This window comes from Vicugna pacos, chromosome 20 (genome assembly GCF_048564905.1).
Source record: "Vicugna pacos chromosome 20, VicPac4, whole genome shotgun sequence".
Taxonomy (NCBI): Eukaryota; Metazoa; Chordata; class Mammalia; order Artiodactyla; family Camelidae; genus Vicugna; species Vicugna pacos.
Genome location: NC_133006.1, coordinates 17367485 through 17380551, shown reverse-complemented (window position 1 = coordinate 17380551; position 13067 = coordinate 17367485). Strand labels below are relative to the sequence as shown.

At 43.9% G+C, this 13067-nt stretch overlaps 1 pseudogene; it reads left to right on the top strand.

Moving 5' to 3' along the window:
• Window positions 1-13067, top strand: part of LOC102525019 (large ribosomal subunit protein eL42-like) — a 21085-nt pseudogene extending 8018 nt beyond the window's left edge.

The following is a 13067-nucleotide window of genomic DNA, read 5'->3' as shown; positions in this document are numbered from 1 at the left end:
CTGGGTTGTTTGTTCTCCATTTACCCCACCCTTACGTGGGGTCATTTTCCACCTCTCTTTGCCCAACTCTAAGAGATTGATTCCATGCACTCTCTTGCCCTCAGGCTTCTGCCTGGTTTCCATCCAAGGAAAACATTGGTAGGGGAGCGATGAGCAGGACAAGAGAGAGAGGTCTGGACATCTACCCCCCCGACTCTGCTTTACTTCTTACCAGCCTGGGGAGGCAGAGATGCTACTGCACGTGACTGTAACTCATACCTGCAGAGGTGGAGTTCATCATGTCACAGTCTATTCATTGAAAAGAAAAGCAACTCACTCTTGGTTCTTCCTTTGAACAATAGCCTCTAACTCCTCTAAAACAATCAAGTCCACTTACTCAAGCCTGATTCCTCTGCAAGCACAATCAAGTTCCACTGTCTGGATTATGTGATTGCTGTTTAAATTAAGTTGGGATAATGATCAAGGTAGAGAAATGAAACAAGGAAAATCAAAGGCTGACATTTCTGGAAATATCTCAGGTCTTCCTGCTCTTTTGGGACACGGCCGAGATTGGCTGGGCCAAGGATACTGTGTAACATGTTCCCTTCCTGCAGCAGTCAGGGAGGGGCAAGCCTCTGTGAACAAGGCAGGTGCTGAACGGGGAAGAGCCCTGGCTTGGCAGCAGGGAGGTCTGGCTGCCAGTCCTCACGTTAACATTTATAAAACATTTATTAAGAAATAATACTTTTACAGAAAACTCAAAATCAACTTCCTTAGTGACAATAAACTGACTCCACATAGGTCTGTGCCGATTCCTTTCTAGAATGAGACAGGACTCTAGCCTGGTGCACAGTGAGTCCTACAGTGGCCTAAGGGCTTGTGGGTTCAGCTCTAGAAGGTGTCTGGGGGAGAGTCGAGCCTTGTCCTATTCCAGGTGTTCTGCCTGCAGGAAAGTATCCTTGGACCAGCCTGTACTACCCCACGGAGCCTGAGGATGGTAGCCTATCTGCACAGTGTCCCCAGCAATCACATTTTACACTTTATCATCCCCAGAAAGAGAAGGCACACTTGGCCTGGGGGGAGGAGGTCCCCGCACAGGCACAGATTACACACGTGCAAGGGCTAGCCTGGCCTGGTACGTGTAAGGCTGGGACTTGGAAGGGAATGATTTACTCTTCCAGATGATCTGAGAGGCCCCTTACTCCTGGTAAGGCTTTGTGTGTAGGCCAGGGCGATGGCCACCCTCCCAAGGTGGAAAGGCAGTCTGTAGAGTGGTTATGGGCTTGGGCTGTGGAGGAAGGATGCCTGGGGTCAGACCCTGTTCCACTCAGCTGGCAGCTGTGTGACTTTGAGCAAGTGAGGAATCCTTCTATGCTTCCATCTCTTCATAATTAGAAGGGGACAGTAGTATGAACTCCCCTGGGGTGTGTGAAGATTGGATGAGTCAGTACAGAGGGCTTGGCTTAGAGGCATGCCTGGCACCTTGGACATCTCAGGATTGTCACCTTCTGTGACTGGAGCTGATTGCTGGCTTCTATCTCTATCCCGTAAGTAAGTGCCTCTAGGCGGGGCCTTTCAGCCACTGAAGTCTACCTCTGACATCCATCTGTCTACCTGCTGTCTGTCTTTTGGGCCGTCATCACACCCCCGTCAGGAGCCACCAGACCCCTCATGACATCCCTGAAACACGCAGCCCACACCCAGGCAGTGCTGGTCGGCCTGGAGGGGAGGAGTCCTGCAATCACACCCCTGCAGTGGTAACAAACAACCAGCACTTCCCACGTGGGATGCACAGACCAGAGAAAATATAAAAAATAATACAGGGGCCTCAAATGAGCTCATAGGGAGGGTAAAACTCTTCAAGTTCTCAGGGGGTGGGCACCAATGGGTGGGGAAAAGGGACAATGAACTTGCTTTTCTCCAAACATACATTCCCACATCCCTGTCTCAATTTGCTCGTTAATCAAGGAAAATTTCTCAGAGCTGTGGTTTGGGTTTCTTCACATAGGCAGGCAGAGTTTAGAAAGCAGAAGGAGGTGACACTGGAAGCCTGGAGAGGCTAGAAAATCTGCCAGAGGCCCCACCCAGGCACACAGACCTGGCTACTCCTTCCATAAAGGTCAGCAGGAGAGGGGCTTCCACTGGAGGGTCAGGGAGCAGTTGCGGGGGCAGATGGTAGGCGGCTGGATCAGCAAGCAGGGCCATCTCAGTCCTGGGTGGGAGTCTGACAGTAAGGAGAACGTTTTATCTCTGACACTAACCACAGACCTTAGGTGGCCTCACCTTCCACTCCACTCCTGGAACAGGTCCCCAGCGAACCCAGCAATGTGCTGCTGCTTCCCCTTCTGGGGCCTCAGAATGTGGAATGAGAAACAAATATGCATGCTTCTTCCTCGAGCGTGGTGACCCACAGGGCCATTTTTTGAGACTGGAGAAGGACCACATGGGAGGGGGCTGGTGACCAAGATACCAAGGGGGATGTCACTCAAGATGGCAAGCGTCCAGTCATTCAGCTGATGTCCTCTAGCCACTACAGGACTCACTCTTCCTAAGAGATCACCCCTTGGTCATCTGGCTTCTCATCCTTGGGCTCTTTCCCCCTCCCCCAAGGGTGTGTCCTCAGGAGGCAAGGACGCCCCTCACAGCTCTGTGTCTACAACACAACAGAAGGGAGACCGAACTGCGCACCTGGGGACTGCTCATGGGGCTCACGGCTCCCCGAGCGTTAGCTCAGCTTTAAGCACTGCCAGCCTTTCCCAGCTATCCCTGTTTCACTCTTTCCCCATCACACCTTGTTCTTCTTCTCCCCGGACTTTCTGGGGAAGGGATGAGAGTCGGGGATGGGGGGAGTAGTCAGTCGCCTGCTGGTTCTTCTTACTTCCCTGCTTACTTCCAGACTGTGCTGTCACAGCCCCACAGCTTGCCCTTGGTTCACGGCTCACCTTCAGGGCAGGTCCTTCCCCCAGTTTCGAGCACATGGTGCGTGATCAGTTACAGTGCAGGCGCATGCAGGGAAGGGAAGGTCAAGTCCCTGGGTTCTGTTTTAATCTAGTCTATAGAGCTCAGTCGTAGAGGGAAAATGCAGGCTGATGGCGTAAGGAGGGGTTGAGTGTGTCCCTCCCCAGCTTCTGCAGCAAAGGGTCAAAGGGCAAAGCACATGATGACATCTGCACCTCTCCCAATTCCTGTCCCGATTCCGAGAAGAGAACAAGGTTTGAACTACAACCCCATCAGGCCTCTCCCACTCCCTGGAGGAGTAACCTGCTGACCCTGCACTTCTCTCTGACCTTGTAGCCTACAATTTCTATCTCATGCCAGCCTTTAATTACACTTCAGAACGCCCCCTTCTAGTACCTTAGCCATGGAACTTGGTGAAGGGGTGTGTGGGGGTCTGGGTGGCCAACACTGGAATGACGCCCCGACCCAAGCTCCTCGGGCCCCCCGGGGTTCACACGAGCTGTGCTTTTCAGCCCCAGCACAGCCGCTTTTCCACCTGGAGCCACACAGGAGCTTGCTTGGCAAGTGTGACCTCCCCCACAAAAGGGCATGGGAGGCAGGGGAACCATTCTGAGGCCTGGTTCACATGAGTCCTGGGGGGACCCCCAGAAGGACCGCACTGCAGTTGTGTAAGACCGTCTCGCCTGTTAGCAATCCCTGCACTGCCTGGTCTCCCTTGCCCTACTCCAGGGCTTTCGGGGTTCACCTCCCCAACAGATGAGCTGCACCCAAGTACGTGTTCAGGGTCTGTTTCGGGAGAATTCTAAAAGAAAACAGTCAGAAAGGAAAAAAAAGAATCATTTCTAGTTGTTCTCTGCTCCTCTTACTTGCCTCTCCTTTCCTCTCCCACCCCACTGAAAGCTGGCTCTGTCCCTGCCACTTTGAAACTCCAGATATTGCCAAGTCCAATGATTCTGCCCTATTGTACTTGGCCCCTTGGTAGCCCATGACCACGGTTTCCTCCTTGGAGCACACCTCTCTCCTGGTGTAATCGAGCAGGACCCTGTAAGGCCTTCCAGGGACAGACCCCTCCCCCATATCCTCTGCTGTAGCTCCTCCCTGATGATAGTATATCATGTATATTTCCTGAGTTTTTCAGATGCTAAAAACTACCAAAGGGAAGAAATAAACTACTTGATGATTGTGAGCACATGGCCCCCAGACCTCCTGGCGCCTTGGGATTGATAGTGTTGACTGCCCTGTTACCTCTGCATCAATCAGAGAATTGTACACAGCTGATCCTGTACCTGCAACACGCCCTCCCTTACCTGGCCTTTAAATATGCTTTGCTGAAACCCTTCGGGGAGTTCGGGGCTTTCCTGGGCATGAGCCACCCCATCCTCCTTTCTTGGCCCTGCAATAAACCTTTCTCTGCTCCAAACTCTGACGTTTCAGTTTGTTTGGCCTCATGGTACATTAGGCACATGAATCTGTATTTGGCAACATTGGCTTCTGGAACCACCTTCTGTCCTATTTTCCTCTTACCACTAATTTTCCTGTCACAGCCTCATTTAAAGATGCCTTTGTTGTGCCGCTTCCCCCTTAAGCATCCACATTCCCCAAGGCACCACCTTAGCCATCTTCTGTTCTCAGGCCTCACACTTGCTGTGGGAGCCACCAGCTCCACTGCCTTCCCTCACAGCAGATGCCAGGGATTCCCTGATCGACATATCCCACCCAGGCATCCGCGGTGAGCCCTCCTCCGAGGCAAACCTGCCTACTGGATGGAACCTCTGGAATGTTCCAAGGACCCTCATTTCAGCATGCCCCCAGCTGAAGTCTTTGTGGTCGCACATTCTTCCCCCTAAGAAAGCTGGCAGAGAAGGGAGGAAGAGAGGCAGAGATGTGTGGAGGTGGGCTTGGAGAAGGTTATGATTGTCTCACTTTGGGAAGCACTCGACCCAAAAAAGGAAAGGTGAATGGATAGAATGAGTAAAAAGAAAGGAGGCAAAGAAACAGGAAAAGCTGAGTTTCTCAGAAGGCGGAGGGGGAAAGTCTAGAAGGAAAGAAGAAGAAATGTTCAGATTCAGAAACACTTGCAGGTGCCAGGGAAACATGCTAACGGCATTCCTGCTGGTTGGCCTGTTTCCTCCTTGTGCCAGGAGGCGAGATCATTTGCTGGCAGTGGAGTGAAAGGGAGGATTGGAGAGGAGAGGTAAAATTTTAGAATGGGGCATGAGTTAGGGTGCAATAATAGAAAGCTAGGCACAAACTGACTTTAAGAAAACAAGGAGGAGATTAAGTGCCTGATGCCACTTGACAGTCTAAGGGAGACCTGGGTGCAGGCACAGTCTGGCTCAGAGGCTCCAGAGTCCATCTGGCCCCTACGGTTCTCTTATTCCCCCTGCCCTTCACGTGCCAGCAGTTATAGACATTGAATCCTCACTGCAACACCCGGAGGTAGGTGGTCCTCTCCAGGGCGCCTATGGAAGAGAGAGGATGCTGATTTCCTAGAAGCCCCTACAATTGTCTCCTGGTGTCTCAAGGGCCCAAATCAGGTGGTGGGCTCATCCGTGACGAACCCATCACCATGGCCAGAGAAACAGGGGAGCTGATTAGCAGCAGCCCATTGGAATTGACCCCTAGAAATGGGAATGGGGTCAAATCCACCAAAACAGCATCATTGAGAATGGGGGAGGGGCACTTCCTCAAAGGAAAATCTGGGTGCTTTGGGGAGGAAAAGGGGGAACAGATGCTGGGAAGTCCATCAACAAATGTCCATCATCGTTCGTTTTGGAGGAAAATGTGAGAAACAACTGTTGAAACATTTGTCAAGGTATGCTGTGCTGAGGTGGGATCCTGACGTGTGTGGAGCAGAGACATCTGTAGTGGCTTTGTGCCTCTTGGTTTTATGGTTGTCCGCAGCAGGCTAGTGGTAAGAGTATGGACTTGATCCAAAGTTGGAGGTTTACCAGGTCCCTGTGCGGACAACTGGGCAAGATTTGAGCTGAGTGTAACAGAGTGCTTGAAGTGATGGAAGAGGGATGGAGGGAATTTGGAAGGGAGCTGATAGATTAAGACACAATGGAGTGGTTCAGGACCGAATGTTCAGATGAGCTCAGAGAAGGTGGGGCACATTTGTTTGATGTCCAGGAAAAGAAAGATAATGTTTCACTCTGGGGCAAAGGTTAGATACATTCACTTGCAGCCTCTTTAAAAACTGGGGTTTCTTAAGTTTGGGGCTTCTTGGGTGTGACACAAATCTGTTACGTGCTCAGCATCCCCCTAGGCTCAGCCCTGTGGCACCTGGTGGGCAAAGAGAACCAATGCAAGTGTGAAGCTTATGCTGCCTGCTGTGCTATGAGTAATAAAGTCCCTTGTTTCTACCCAGGCATTCTGTGTCTTCTGGGAGCAACCATCTAACTGTATCAGGCTAACTTGTCAGCTTGCAAATAAGGTTAAAAAAGTATCAGATCCTTCAGTTTTTGATCAAATATATCATGGTCCGCCTCTAATAGATGTCTCTGGCTCATCAACCTCTAGACTTATAAGATCTCAAGTAGCACAACTGACTCAGGCTTAAGCTGAACACCCTGTGCTCAGTTAAATGAAATGATACCAGTGGTAACAGTATCAACTATGAAGCCCCAGGCACATGTAACCTTAAATCAGGGTCTCCACATTGTGCAACTCCAGGGCATTATTCACATCATAGTCTAGAAATATGCAATGTGGCTCCCCCAATTATTGCAAAATTTCATTGTATCTAACACCATCTTTGATAATATACACCATTATTTTAGGTGCCACTGCAAAAGAAAAAAGATGCCTATTAAACCATGACAAAATGCTCTCTTACTATGTTGATTTTTTACTGTGTATTTATTGAAAGAGTTCTTTTATACTTAGATTTATCATATGTCAACCGTGTGTATACATAGGAAGAAAAAGAACTATTCCTATTCAACATTACACTGAAGTATCTAGACAGTGCAATAAGGCAAGAAAAAAAGAAAAGGGGTAACAATTGTAAAGGAAGAAATAAAACTGTTTCTATCTGCAGACAAGATGATTCTCTGTATAGAAAATCCCAAAGAATCTAAAATAAAAGTAGTGTATATATTCTGTTTGGAGGATACAAGATGAATATACAAAAATCAATTTTATTTTTATATTCTACCAATGAACCATGAAATTTAAAAAGAAATGCAACTTATAATACCACCAAGAAAATCCATGAAATATTCAGAGATAAAAGATACAAAATTTATGCTTAAAACTATAAAAATTGCTTAGAGAAAGGAAAGAAGACCTAAATAAATGGAAATACTTTTTTCATGTATTGAGACTCAATATTATTAGGATATCATTTCTCCTCAAATTGATCTATACCTTCAACACAATCTCCTAATCCCAAAGTTTTCTGGGCATTTTTGTTGTTGTTATTGTTGAAATGGAAAAGCTGATTCTAAAATATATAAAGAAGACCAAAGTGACAAGAATAACCAAAACAATTTTGATAAACAAGAATAAAATTGGAGGACTTACACTATTTGATTTAAAGATTTACTATAAAGCTACAGCCATCAAGATAGTGTAGAACTGACCAAAGGATAGACAAATAGATCAGTGGAATGGAACAGAAAGTAGACAAGTAGACTCACAAGTATATGTTCAATTGATTTTCAATAGAGCTTGAAAGGCAATTAAATAGAGTTTTTCAAATGGTACTGGAACAATTGGACATTAACCTATATCTTGCACCATATACAGAAGTTAACTTAAAATGATTATAGAGCTAATTATAAAAACCTAAAGCCTATAAAACTTCTACAGGAAAATAGGAAAAAGTCTTTGTTATTTTGAGTTTGGCAAAGATGTCTTAGGATGCAAAAAGCATGAGCCATAAAAGGAAAAAAAATTACTTCAAAATGGAAGTGGGACTTCATGAAAATTAAAAATTCTGCTCTTGGAAAGACACAGTCAAGAAAATGAAAAGACAGGCCACAGACTTGTGATAATATTTGCAAAACATACCTGATAAAGAATACCTAGAATATGTAAAGAACTCTCATAACTGAGTAAGAATATAACCAAACTAAAAATGATTTGAACAGACATTTCATCAAAGGAGATACATAAATAGCAAATAAGGCCACAAAAAGATGCCCAACATCATTGGGAAAATGCAAGTTAAAACCACAATGAGATACTTCTACAAACTATTAGAATGACTATACTTTTAAAAAGCTGATCATATCAGGCTCTGGTAAGATTGTAAAATGAAGTTTCATTCATTGATGATGGGCATGTAGAATGGTGCAGACACTCTGGAAGACAGTTCAGCAGTTTGTTATAAAGTGAAATATAGACCTAAATGACCCAGCAATCCTACTTCTAAGTATTTATCCATGAGAAATAAAACTGTATAACCATACAAAAACCTATTCCTAACTATGTACAGTTTTATTCACAATCCAAATGTTCTTCTACTGTGAATGGATAAACAAACCATGGTATAGCCATGTTCACACAATGGAACATTACTCAACAATAAAAAGAAATGAACTGCTGATCAATGCAAAAACATGGTGCCAAGTGAAAGAAGCCATAATAGAAAAGAGAAAATGAAAGACACAGATAACAGACCAGTGGTTACCAAAGGCTAGGAGTGTGCGTTGGGGATCAAATACAAAGGGGCATGAGGAAACTTAAAAAAATATTTATCTCTTGATTTCAGTGGTGGATACATGACATTAAAAATTTTTATCAGTTCACAGAACTGTATACCTAAAAAGGGTGCATTTTATGATATGTCAGTTATATCTCGACAAATCTGACTTAAATTTTTAAAAACTGGTTAAGGAATCCCTAAGTTGTTCCCACAGAATCCAAGTCTTCGGAATTATTTTCAAGGAAAATTGATGTCAGTTTTCCCACACTCTATCATCCTCTGGGGAATGAGGATCTTTGGTAATATTCTTAAGAGAGCTCCAATGTTGTCTCTGGGATTTTCTTCCAAGCTGCTGATGCTCATCCTATATATGTTTTGATGCTGGCACTTAACTGATCTTACTAAACGATGCCAAATAAAGGTTTTTCAGAGAACCACCCAGGACTCATATTTTTTGTGGCATGTTGGTCAACTGCAAATCCTCTACATTTAAGTCAACAAACCATTCAAGGATGATTTTAATGTGGGCTAACATCTAAGCTTGTGCAGGCAGGCAATGACAACCACATCACAGCTGCCACATGGATAAGAGCAATTGCAAGAATCAGTCAGCTTCAGAGGTATTACAGTGTGAAAGGTGCTCATCTTCACATTGGTAAGATATGACCACCAGGAGAAGTCTATGTGGAGAAGCCGGACTCCAAATGCCCTTCTGAAAATCCTGTGGAGGACGGTGACATGATGGAGTATTTTTAATTAGCCTTCTAATTTTTTCAGAGAACTTGTTTTTAATTATCTTAGGTAATGTGTATATACAATACAAGATCCAAACCGTAAAACAGAATACAGTGAAAAATGAGTCTCCTCTAACCCCTGACCCTTAGACACCAAGTTCCTTCCCTGATAAAGAACCACTGTTGGGGACCCCCGATGTATGAACTGTTTGCCTTATTGCCAGAATGATGTTTCTCAGAGACTGAAGTGGGAAGAACAAAAGGCAATCTGCCAACTAGGAAGAAATGACAATAGTCTGGTGGAGGGGGGACAGGGGTGGGAAATGAAGACATAAATTCAGATAGTGGGAATGTACATCAGTGAGACCTCATACAGCTAAAAATATAAGAAATCTGAAAAAGAGGACTTAAAATGTGTATTTTTCTCATATAAAAGAAGTCTGGGCAAGCATTTAAGGGCTGATGGAGCTACTTCACTATGTAGTCAGAAGGCCTCTTCTATATTTCTGCTCTACCATCCTTAGAAAGTTGCTTCCATCTTCAAGGTTGCCTCAAGGTTGCAAAATGGCCAGGACTGCTCCAGCCATCACATCCATGTACCAAAAGAGAAGGAAAGAGACAGAAGGATGGGCAAAAGTGCACATGCTTGTTATCTCCTATTTATCCTAATTCATTAACTCTCTGCCCTTCTTTTTTTCCATCTGCTCTCTGTTTCAGCAGGCTGGCCTGTGTGGCTACATCAGTGGCTTTCTTGGCCTTGGCATTCTGATGGGTTCAGCCAGTATGATCCATGGCAGGAGATTAAAATGTAAGAAGAGAATAAGCTCAGGAGTTTGGGTTTTTTCTTTCTCCCCTCCTGCCTCTTTTTCTACAAAGTCATATCTGGCTGGCTGTACCTCTGTGAAGGTCACTGTTCTCAAGGCAGTCTGCTCTACCTGACCCTGTCCTTACCAGTTCAGAAATAGAGATGATAACAGCTTGACTGATCCTAATCTTGTACTCCTATTCTTCATGATTTCTGTGCAGTACAGTCTACCCACACCTTTATCAATAGCCCCAGTATATACAAAACCTCCCCAAGTAATCCTAATTTCAGTGGGCCATCTGTTCCCTTGCTGGGATTCTGAATTATGTAAGTCACAGGCCAGCTCTAATTGGAAACACCACCTCTAACTGGAAGGGAAAAGGGAAGGAGAATTTATCTGCCCAGCTCCCTCCTGTTTCCCATTTCCTACTGCTCAAATCCCACTCCATGGATAGCTAACCCATGAGGGTTGAATTGTTCATCCTCTGATGCTATCTGGGCAATCAGGTCCTCTGTCTGGAGGCAGAGGAGTGACTTGGTGCAGATATCTTGGCTTGTGGAATGTGAAGCAGTGCAATCCCGGGCCTCCAGCCAACCTCCAGCAAAGACAGCAGAGCACATGCATGCTTGTGTGTGTTACTGGGAGTTGGAAGAACTTTGAGAATAGTTCGAAGCAGTTTTACTCTGAGGAACAAGGTTACATGCTGACATTAAATTAGAAATAAAGTCACTGAACTGAAGAAATACTCCCAAATGGATAGATTAAACCATATATTGGATCCAGATGAAAACAAAATTCTATATTGGAAGAGATAACTTACAAAGTTATACCTCTGTGATACATTCTGGATAAAGAAAAAAAATGAGAGGCATGAAAGAGTAAAAAGGTCCAATTTATACCCAATAGGAATTTCAGAAAGTGATACTAGAGAGAATAAGCATGAGGTCACACTGATAAGGAACATGAATCCTTAGATTCACTTCCTATGTGATATTTTTGATATTCAAGGGCAGCTTTTGTATAGTTTATATTCACTTATTTGGGTTTGATTTTTCAAATTTTATTTATTGAAATTATAGACTTAAATGCCTAATTTTCTTAAGCCCCTAAATTCATCTTATAAATATTATTGTATTATTTTAAATCCTTTAAATTTTATATTAAATCAAAATAATTTTCAGGGAAACTTTAATATAAATTGGACTGATTACTTAATGTTAAACAAAATCAAATTCCCTTAAGTAAACTTGAATTGGACTCATTACCTTTAAATATTTCAAATAATATACATTTAATATATTCAATTTTCTTTAAGACCTTGGAATGTCTAAACTCAACAAACTTATGACTCAATAAACTAACCCTTCCCACGTTATTAAGCGACTTTTTAATGTAAGTTCTCTTAACCACTCTATCACTGCTTATAAACTAAGTCACTTCTTTTTATACCATTCAATTTTGAATCAAGCATTTAATTTGGAATCACAGGCCAACTTGTCATATAATTGAATTTGGTATATTAAAGTATATTTTACAAGAATTTTAAATGCCAAACACAGTGATTATCTTGATTGTAACACAAAATGATTACTGCCATGGGTTTGATATACCTCATAATTTCACATTTCTGGGGTTAAAAGACACAACCCACTAAGCTTTACTATAATTTTAGATTCCTGAGCCAACAATTCATGACAACAATAATTGTCACCTGAGGCAACTGGAGTTGCTTACTAAACAGACACATTTGGTACAGGGATGCCAGACCTGCAGCTGCCTACATCCAATGTGGTTCTTCCTACATCACAGATTGACATACTAAGTCCAGTTTTAGTAATCTCGAAATGATGGGAGAGCCCAAGTCTATACCCTTCAGGCAGAGTTGGTACCTCCTCTTCTAATTATATAATCACATGACGCTTTTTGTAACCTCTTTCCGTTCTGATGACCTGATCTGATCATCTGAAGTCTTTAACCTACAACCAGATTGCAGCTGATTTTGTTCACTCACCTCATTACTGTCTGGCTGAACTCTATTTTTTTTCCCCTGTCTTTGGGCTGTTGTAGTTTAGATAGAAATGAACACTGGGCAGGGGTTCAGGAAGGGGAAGGGAACAATCCAGAACACAAGGAACCTGCGCTGTCAGTTAACTAGAGCACAGGGAACCTGAGCTGTCAATTGACCAGAGCTTAGGGAATCAATCAGTTAATCAATCAATTACGAAACCAGGATATAAAAACAGGAGGGAGAGAGCGGCGTCATTTTACCTCTCTTGGATTGGCCCGCTGCCAATTCTTGGGAATGTACTATCTTCCACTATTTTGTTTATTTCACTAATAAAATTTTACTTATCAGGCTTTTTCCTGTCTCGTCAAAAATCTTTTCTTTCGGGTGGCAAAGAACCAAGGTAATTCTTATTTTCCTTTTCCTGGTAACAGGACCACAAGGTTTTGGCAGAATCCAGGCAGAATGCTTATCTATTGTCTTTGACTGGCTTTATGATTACAACAATCCTGAACGGCATAAATAAAAATAGATGCACTCTGAGACACACTGAAGTGCAGAAGAACAACAAAGACAGAGAGAACGTCTCAAAACCACCACGGCTTTTTGTGCCAATTGTGCTCCTACAAACTTGGTGAACGTTCCTAAAACCTGCAGGGCTTCCTGTAAGATGTGTGGCAAGCACCAACCCCACAAAGTAGCACAGTACAAGAAGGGCAGGGATTATCCACATGCCCAGAGAAAGTGGCATTTTGATAGGAAGCAGAGTGGCTGCGGTGGGCAGACTAAGCTGATTTTCCAGGAAAAAGCTAAAACTACAAAAGAGATTGTACCAAGACTGCAGATCTAACAGAATTCTGGCTATTAAGAGATGCAAACAGTTTGAGCTGGGAGGATTTAAGAAGAGAAAGGGCCAAGAAATCCAACCATAA